We start from the raw sequence: 8819 nt of genomic DNA on the forward strand, positions 1-8819 counted from the left end.
GCGGGCGCCGCGCGGCGGGGGTGGGCTGCCGGAGGGGCGCAGCTCGGCGAGCGGCGAGTTGTGCAGGAGGTGGCTGCGTTCTTTCGAAAGCGAGGGAGCAGCTGGGCCGATCTTTGTTCTTTTGAGACAAAGCCCCTGAACTTGGGTCCTCGCTTTGTGCAGGTGCAAGTGCTCGTGTATGGAAAGCCCGTGGTGGGGAAAGGGTTTAATACAGGAGGTCGCTGTTTCACAGGACTGGTTCGAATCTCACGACACCCAGGGTATTGGCATGTTTCTAACATATCCAGATTAGATCTCTCCGTTTTTTGTTTTTAATTTAAACTGTCTAGTCGAATTATTTGCTCTTTAGCATCTTGGGTCACTATACCATAGTTATACAAAAAGTTGCTTGTGGGGCGCCTGGGTGGCTCAGTTGGTTGGGCGACTGCCTTCGGCTCAGGTCATGATCTTGGAGTCCCTGGATCGAGTCCCGCATCAGGCTCCCTGCTTGTCGGGGAGTCTGCTTCTCCCTCTGACCCTCCCCCCTCTCATGTGCTTTCTCTCTCTCTCATTCTTTCTCTCAAATAAATAAATAAAATCTTTAAAAAAAAAAAGTTGCTTGTGAAATTAAAAAACACATGGAATTCACTACATAGATTTAGAAAATCAAGAGAAGCTATTTCATAACAAGAGAATGCTTTCCTAATACATATTTAACAATCAAGGCACATAATAATCTGATGTCACCAGCAGATAGATATTATTTGATTTGGGGAAGGGAGGAGTTAAGGTATTTGAGTCGGCTTTCCTACCCAGTCCCACCCAGCCTCCATGAGAACTTTAGCCTCTGGTGTAGAACTCTCCCAACAGCCTGTGGGGGTGAAGGAACGTGCCAGACTCAAAGCAGCTTCTTAACCTGCCTTATAGCGTTAGCTCTTCAGTTTTTCTGATGAGGAGTAATAGAGATAAAAGGAAGATTCCAACCCTGCCTCTCCTAGTTTCCCCTTCATGAGCAGTGAACAGTGACTCACCTGGATTCTCTTAGACTTGTTCAAAGGAGGACTTTTGGTAACTCAAAAAGGCAAATGTATTTCCATGAACATAAGTAATCAAAAAATGCTTCTTTCTGGCTTTGGTAGGAAACTAGCTGTGAATGATGATGTGCTGAAATTTTACAAAGGTAAGGGAAAGGTGGTAAAAATTGAAACTCAGTCATTTTTTCCTTTCAGATTTCTGCTGTTAAAACGGTGGATTAAGTGTTCATGCCAGTAAGCAATCCTTGTTTTGCACAATGCAGTGTACACAGAACCCTGATTTGCAACTTTGGTATCTCTCTCTGTTTACTGGGAGCATCTACCTCATGGAACTGCCGGTATTGATCAGTATCCTATATAACAGGTATTGACTTCATCTCTTGTGACTTTATTAAGACATGGTCCCAGGTCATGTTACGGCTGGCACTTTACCACCCTCCCTTCCCCAATCCTTGCTCAGAAATTGTCCTTTATTCTCCAAACTCAAGTGCATTCTCTTATGCCTACAGCTTTTGTAAGTGCACACCGAAGAGGAATTAGGTATGGTGTCCCTTGTGTCCCTCCACCTCCAAGGACTATTTTAGTTCCAGCCCCAGTCCAAGTGTGCAGAATCACCCAAAAGAGGCAATTCAAAAACCGCCTCTCCAGACCTTACCCTCAATTTTGATCTTCACTGGGCAACTCTAAAGGGAGTGTGTGCATCTCAAACTATTAAGGATAGATTTCAGTTAGGCGAGAAAAAAAGGAACTAAAATGGTTTCCTTCTCTCCCTTTTCTCCTTTTGCTTCCTCTCAACACCACATTCTTCCTCATTCTGGTTCTGGCCACACCTCTCGCTCTTAACTTTAAAAGCATGTAAAAATCCTGACCAGCAAAATGTGGGGAGATAGCTCTAGACAGCTTTCCTATCCCAGTTTCATTATTTCTCTTCTTGTCTGTTCAAGGCCTCTTCAGAAACCCTGTCTTTTGCCTGTCATCCATTGGTCACTACCTCATTCCTGAAGGTTGTCATACTCCCATCCCAGGCTCCAGCACGGTCGTGTGGCTTGTCTCCCGATTCCATACATCTCATTCACCTCATCTCACTCACTCCATCTTAGAAAATCTATCGGCTGGCTGCTCCTGTATGCAGCTGGTAAGAGGAGAAGGGAGTAAAACAATAGCCAGAATTCTTGGGAGATGACGGAATAACACTTAAAATGGGAAAGGAGGAATTGTAAAGGGCTAACTTACTTATCCTATTCTGTTCTGAGTCCTGGTGACAGTTCTCTCCAGTTAATGAATGTATGTTCTGGAAGTTGCTTTAGGAGTTTCACTTGTATGATTAGACTGCCTTGTACTCTGTAGCCTACCTAATATCTACTACCCCTGCTTCCTAACAGAACTCCAGTTTTGTTCAGGTGCCCATCCCTCCCCTAGGCCAGCGTGCCTTGGGTAAACTGACATTATCCCCAAACTGGTTGAATGATCTGAGGGTAATTCCATTGCTTTAGCAAGGTATTGGTTCGGAAATGAGCTGGTGAGGCCATTCTAGCCAAGGAGGCAAGAAGGAAAGGAGCCAGAGAAGGAGTGATTTCTCACTGTTAATAGAGAACTATAAGGAGAGATGTGGGTTGTTGTCGTTTCTTCCTTTGGATGTTGTTTGTCTACATGTAATGCTACAGCTATCTTACTAGCAGCCAGGGCATGAAACCAGTTAGTTCTGGAGAGGGCAGAGCAGAGAGGTGGAAGCAAGCTGTGTCTTGATAATACTGTTGAGCCACAATACGTCTACCCTAAGCTGACCTTCCTCATTTGATGAGATAATATTTCTATTATCTGAAGCCAAAAGCAGTCTATAAGAGGGTCCAGTTTTGTGTTCTCTGTTGCTTGTTATGTGAAACAAATAAACCCCTGCTTGTTTAACCCTCAGTACACCAATCATCACCAATGGACCTGCTTTATTTTTTCATATTTTTAAAAAAATTTTTTTGGATTTTATTTATTTGAGAGAGAGAGAGAGAGAGAGAGAGAACCAGTGGGGGGAGGGGCAGAGGGAGAAGCAGACTCCTTGTGGAGTAGGGAACCTGACGTGGGACTCGATCCTAGGTCCCTGGGATCATGACCTGAGCCGAAGGCAGATGCTTAACCAATTGAGCCACCCAGACACCCTATTTTTTCATATTTTTTAAGTCATTTTGCAAATCATTTATAAGAAGCAAGAATAAAGGATAGTAGTAAAACAATTTTAAAATAAATTTTAATGAGAATTTAAACATAGTGGGGCACCTGGGTGGCTCAGTCGGTTAACTGCCTTCAGCTCAGGTCATGATTCCAGGGTCCTGGGATCAAGCCTCACATTCGGCTCCTTGCTCAGCCGGGAGCCTGCTTCTCCCTCTCCCTGCCACTCCCCCTGCTTGTGTTCCCTCTCTCACTGTGTCTCTCTCTGTCGAATAAATAAATAAATAAATAAAATCTTTAAAAAAAAAGCATTTAAACATAGCAAATTCAAATTTTTATCCTATATTTTCCTGCAGTTAGAGAAATATTACCCTAAATGGGCCATGCCCCCCCCTTTTTTTTTTTTTTTTGAATAATCCCTATGCCCACCATGGGGCTCAACCCTGAGATCAAGAGTTGTATGCTCTGCCGACTGAGGCCAGGTACCCCAAGGCATATCCTTTAAATACAACTGTTGATCAGTCAATGTATATGAACCGGGAACAAAATCATCTCATAAATATTGACTCCAAATTAAAAATACATCTCTAATGTGCTAGTGTATTCTTACTTTTGCTGCTTCTTGTACTTGAATCAACAAAAATACTTTTGAAAATGTAGGTGGCTTGGAATCTTGTTGAAAAGAAGATAGCCATCTTCTTAGTTGTAAAACATTTTCATATTTAGATTTATAAACAATGATTAGAACTAGTAACTTAAACACATTAGACTTCTTGAACTTACACAATGTATGTCAGTTATATCTCAATAAAACTGGAGGAAAAAGAATTAGCCATTCAATGAATTTTTCCTCTCTACATCATGATTTCCTTCCAGTCACCTTTGCATTGACATTGCCTTTAGCATTTGTTGACTTGTAAACTATATCAACCATATATGACACAAAACATCAAAAAAGATGACAAAATACCTCACATCTTTTTTGGATGGCTTGGGTTCTTGTTGCAAAATATTAAATAATGAAGTCATTCCTGTTGAATGGATAGGAATACCATATTTCCTTTTTATCTTTAAATATATATTGTTGAATTAGCAATTCTTGAGTTTGAGAAAATTTAGGATATCATCATCTAAAGACTCATCATCTGGGGCTGCCTGGCTGGCTCAGTTAGTAGAGCATGCGACTCTTGATCTCGGGGTTTTGAGTTTAAGCCCCATGTTGGGTTAGAGATTACTTAAAAAAACAACAAATAAAATCTTTAAAAAGTAAGTAAATAAAGACTCATCGTCTGGTATTCCACTTGTGTGATAAATTTCACCATCGTCATTAATGTCTTGTGTCCTTTTGCATTTTATTTTCTGATTTTTCTAATATTTTTGAAGTGTTTTCTTCTGTCAGTTTTGTTTTCTTTACCATAATGGAACAAAACATGAAATTTCTGAATTTTCATCAGTGATTAATAAAAGGTTTAATAAAAAACTATGACAATAATGTCTCCAGATTTTTTTTATACCTTCTTAAAAGATGATGTAGTGCTTTGGACAATACAATAAGATAATAGAAGAATGATGTAATAGTGATGATTTATTTTACTATTGAATCAACCTTCTAGGCAATTCCAAATTGTTTTCTTATTATTTTGTCTTCTCTAACGTAGTTGGGAATAGTTGTTGAGTAATGTTGAAATAATTCCTAGAATGATAATATAGCAAAATGGTTAAAGCTAAAGAAAATTAAGATCACTAAGATCCCATAAATTATGAAAGACTTCAATGTACCCATATGGTAATTGCAAAACAGAGTGAGTTATTACATTTTTTAAGTACATTTACTTTTTGTTTTTTGGAAAAAACAGTTTAAGAAAACTCATGAAATATCCATCCTTATAAATAGTTAGAACCTCTCAAAAGATACTCAAACTCTAAAATTGGATCCAATGGACTCTGATGGTGCAAGGGTTAATCCACAGTAAACTGATTCTCTGATATTTGCAGCAGAACTCAATGCACTTGATAATCTCTTTGAGCAATCAGTGACCTCTATGGTGCCAAAATCAAGGGATATTTTCCTGTCTTCTTTGCAATCAATATAATTGACCACTTCCTCCTTTTTGAAACCCTCATTTTTAGTACTATAGACTTCTTCTAGTTTTAAACAACCTGACCAGCTACTCCCTCAGCCTCTTCTGGAGGGTCCTCCTCTCCCCATCCTTTAAAATATGGAACTCCTCAGGGCTTTTCTTCTCCTCCTCTCATACGTACTCTCCCTCTCCCTAGATAAACTCATCCATTCCTGTGACTTTAAATGCCATCTATATATTGATGATACCTGACCTTTTACCTCCGATCCTACCCTCCATTCTAGATCTTTATAACTGGCTATCTACTTGATGTGTCCAATTGGATAACTGACAGTTATCTCACATTGAACTCTCAATCGTTTCTTGTTCCAAAGCCTGCTTCTCTTGCCTTTTTCCTCTTTACACATTTATAACGCCTGCCTTTACACATTTGTTTACAACAGAAACCTAGGAAGCATCCTTAACCTTCTGCTTTCTCTCCTCATCCAAAATATTTCTCACATCCATTTTTCTCCCTGTCCATTGCCACCCCCCTAGTCCAAGTCAGCATTACCTCCTGCCTGCAATAGTTGTAATTGGTTACTTTCTTGCCCTATCTCAAATCTATTCTGCATGCAGCTGCCATAGGGATAATTTAAAAATATAAATTGTTTCTTGTCACTTTTTTGATTAGAACTTTTTATTTTATTTATTTTTATTATTTTTTTAAGATTTTATTTATTTATTTGACAGAGAGAGACACAGCGAGAGAGGGAACACAAGCAGGGGGAGGGGGAGAGAGAGAGAAGCAGGCTTCCTGCGGAGCAGGGAGCGCAATGCGGGGCTAGATCCCAGGACCCTGGGATCATGACCTGAGCCAAAGGCAGACGCTTAACGACTGAGCCGCCCAGGCGCCCTTGATTAGAACTTTTTAGTGGCTTCCCATTGCACTTAGTAAAAGCCAAAATTCTTCACATAACCTTCCATATAGTTAGGTCCTTCCCTCCCTCTCCAAACTTATCTTACATCCCCCCCGCCTCACTATCCTCCAGCTGCACTGGTGTATTTTCATTTCTTCTCCCAGGCCTCTGCCAGTAATGCCCCACCCCCAGCTCACAACTCCCTGTGAATAATTATTTATCTTTCAGTTCTCAATTTATTGTCACTTACTCCCATTGACTATCTGACTCTCAGTCTCCATTCTTAATTAAGGACCCTTTTTCCCTCCAGTGTTTGTCATAGCACCCTTTTCTGTTCCTTTAAAGCACTTATCAGGGGCGCCTGGGTGGCTCAGTCAGTTAAGCCTCTGCCTTCGACTCACGTCATGATCCTGGGGTCCTGGGATGGAGCCCCACATCGGGCTGTCTGCTCAGCGGGGAGTCTGCTTCTCCCTCTCCCTCTGCCTGCCGCTCCCTGTGCCTGCCGCTCCCCCCTGCTTGTGCTGTCTCTCTCTCTCTCGCTCTCAAATGAATAAATAAAATCTTAAAAATAAGTAAATAAAGTATTTATCACAATTTATAATTAACCAATAAATAAATATATAACACCTTTGTTTCCCACTAGACAAATATATTTCTTTAGTTCAGGGGACTATGTCTGTCTTGTTGACTAATATGCCTGGCACATTGTATCTTCTCAAAAGTACATTTGTTGACTAAATGAATGAATGAATGAACCAATGAGTGAATGAAGTTCACAGTCCCTACTGCATGTAAGCTCTAGACCCTCACAAAAGAATTCTCTGTAATAATCACAAGATGAGGAAAACTTCCTGAACTTTTTCCACTTATGTGCTTTGGTTGGAAAAAGAGATCACTGCCAGCCAATTCTAAGTCCCCATTAGGAAACTGATCATTTATGGGGCTCACACTTTCGTTCCTAATTTCCTGGTTTAACCTTGAAGCCCTTTTGCCTGAGCATTACCAAATTGGTTCAGCAGAGAATCCTGCCCCAGGTGTGAATTTTATCTGTCTAATTTGCCTAACATTTAATAGTACCAACTGCTTTTTCTCTCATCAGCCCCTTGCACCAAAGCCCCTTCCTGAGACAAAGCATACTGTATCAGTGAGGATGCCTTTTGCTGCAAGTACCAGAAGCTCCAACCCAAATTGGAATAAACAATAAAGGGATGTTTTTTCTCAGAAAACAAAAGATCCAAAGGCAGGTCATAGTCCAAGCATGCTGCATCAGAGTTCTGGTTCTGCTTCTCTAGGTTTCTTTTGGCTCTACTTTCCTGTGTGTGTTGATTCTTCTTCAGGCTGCTAGCAATATGGTCACCAAAGCTCCTGGGATTATGTGCAGATGCAACAGCATCCAATAGATGATGGGGGTGGTCGATTCCCATGTGTCTTACTTTCTCAGAAGCTCTACAGGTTTTAATCATTGGCAAGGGAAATAATGGCGTTACCATGATTAGCTTTGACTAATGGAGAGGTTTCCTAAATCACACGTGGGAAGGGTGAAGTCACTGGAACAAAATCAAGGCTCTAACAAAGAGAAGTGCAGAGTGGGGAAAGTGACTGTTGGGTAGAAAACCAAGAGAATCGACCACATATGCATTCATTTATACATCATAAAATGCAGGCAGCTGTATTTTCCCTGAGTGTTTTTCAAGAACCCACCACACCATCACTATGAATTCTTAGTCTAGCCTACAAATTCTTTTTTTTTTTAAAGATTTTATTTATTTATTTGTCGGGGAGAGAGAGAGAGTGAGTGAGGCAGGCAGAGAGAAGCAGGCTCCCCGCTGAGCAGGGAGCCAGATGCGGAGTTCCGTCCCAGGACCTTGGGATCATGACCTGAGCTGCAAGCAGATGCTTAACCAGCTGAGCCACTCAGGCATCCCTAGCCTATGGATTCTTGATCTCCATCTCTATGCATAGAATCTGTGAGATGAGGCACCAGATACGTGTTTTTTTTTTGTTTTGTTTTGTTTTTAAACAAATTAAATGTAAAAATGTCGATAAGACACTATTGCTTTTCAGTTTAAAAAATTGCCCACAAGATCCTTCCTTCTTCTAAACTTTTCAAAAACAGTTTCTTTTTCAGATCATGATTCAGAAAATATTTACCTATTTATTACTGCCTCTGAGGTATGGTACTTTGGTCTAGGCACTCAGTAAAAGCTTGTTCAATTAATCTGTGGACTTCATTTCACTTCCACAGTTGAGGTATTGGGAAAGGTACAGAAATTTTCTCCCATATACCCATTCACACTCAAAAAGTAATGATCCACGGTGCATAAAATTTAGAAAATATAGAAAAGTACAAAGATGAATATAATAATGTATCCATAGATAGAAATACTACAGTTAGGGGTGCCTGGCTGGCTTAGTCCGTGGAGCGTGAGATGCTCGGTCTCAGAGTCATGAGTTTGAGCCCCACGTTCTGAGTAGAGATTACTTAAAAAAAAATAAAATAAATGTAGGATATCTTTTTAAAAAATAGCTACAGTTAACATGTTTGTGACTTTTCTTTCTTCCTATCTTTTTTTTTTTCTTTCTTATTCATTTGTTTGTTTGACAGGAATTTTTATTTCAGGATCTGATGATCCCCCCAGGTCAATAATTCAACAAACATGATTGTT

At 40.4% G+C, this 8819-nt stretch overlaps 1 long non-coding RNA gene across 1 annotated transcript; it reads left to right on the plus strand.

The window, feature by feature from the left end:
- Nucleotides 1-31: 31 nt before the first annotated feature.
- LOC145719847 (uncharacterized) lies at nt 32-8518 on the plus strand. Its single transcript, XR_014142643.1, has 3 exons — nt 32-260; nt 1209-1377; nt 7253-8518. It is a non-coding gene; the product is annotated as an uncharacterized LOC145719847 (long non-coding RNA).
- The last annotated feature ends 301 nt before the right edge of the window (nt 8519-8819 follow it).

This window comes from Leptonychotes weddellii, chromosome 2 (genome assembly GCF_054177405.1).
Source record: "Leptonychotes weddellii isolate Sample4059 chromosome 2, ASM5417740v2, whole genome shotgun sequence".
NCBI classification, from domain to species: domain Eukaryota; kingdom Metazoa; phylum Chordata; class Mammalia; order Carnivora; family Phocidae; genus Leptonychotes; species Leptonychotes weddellii.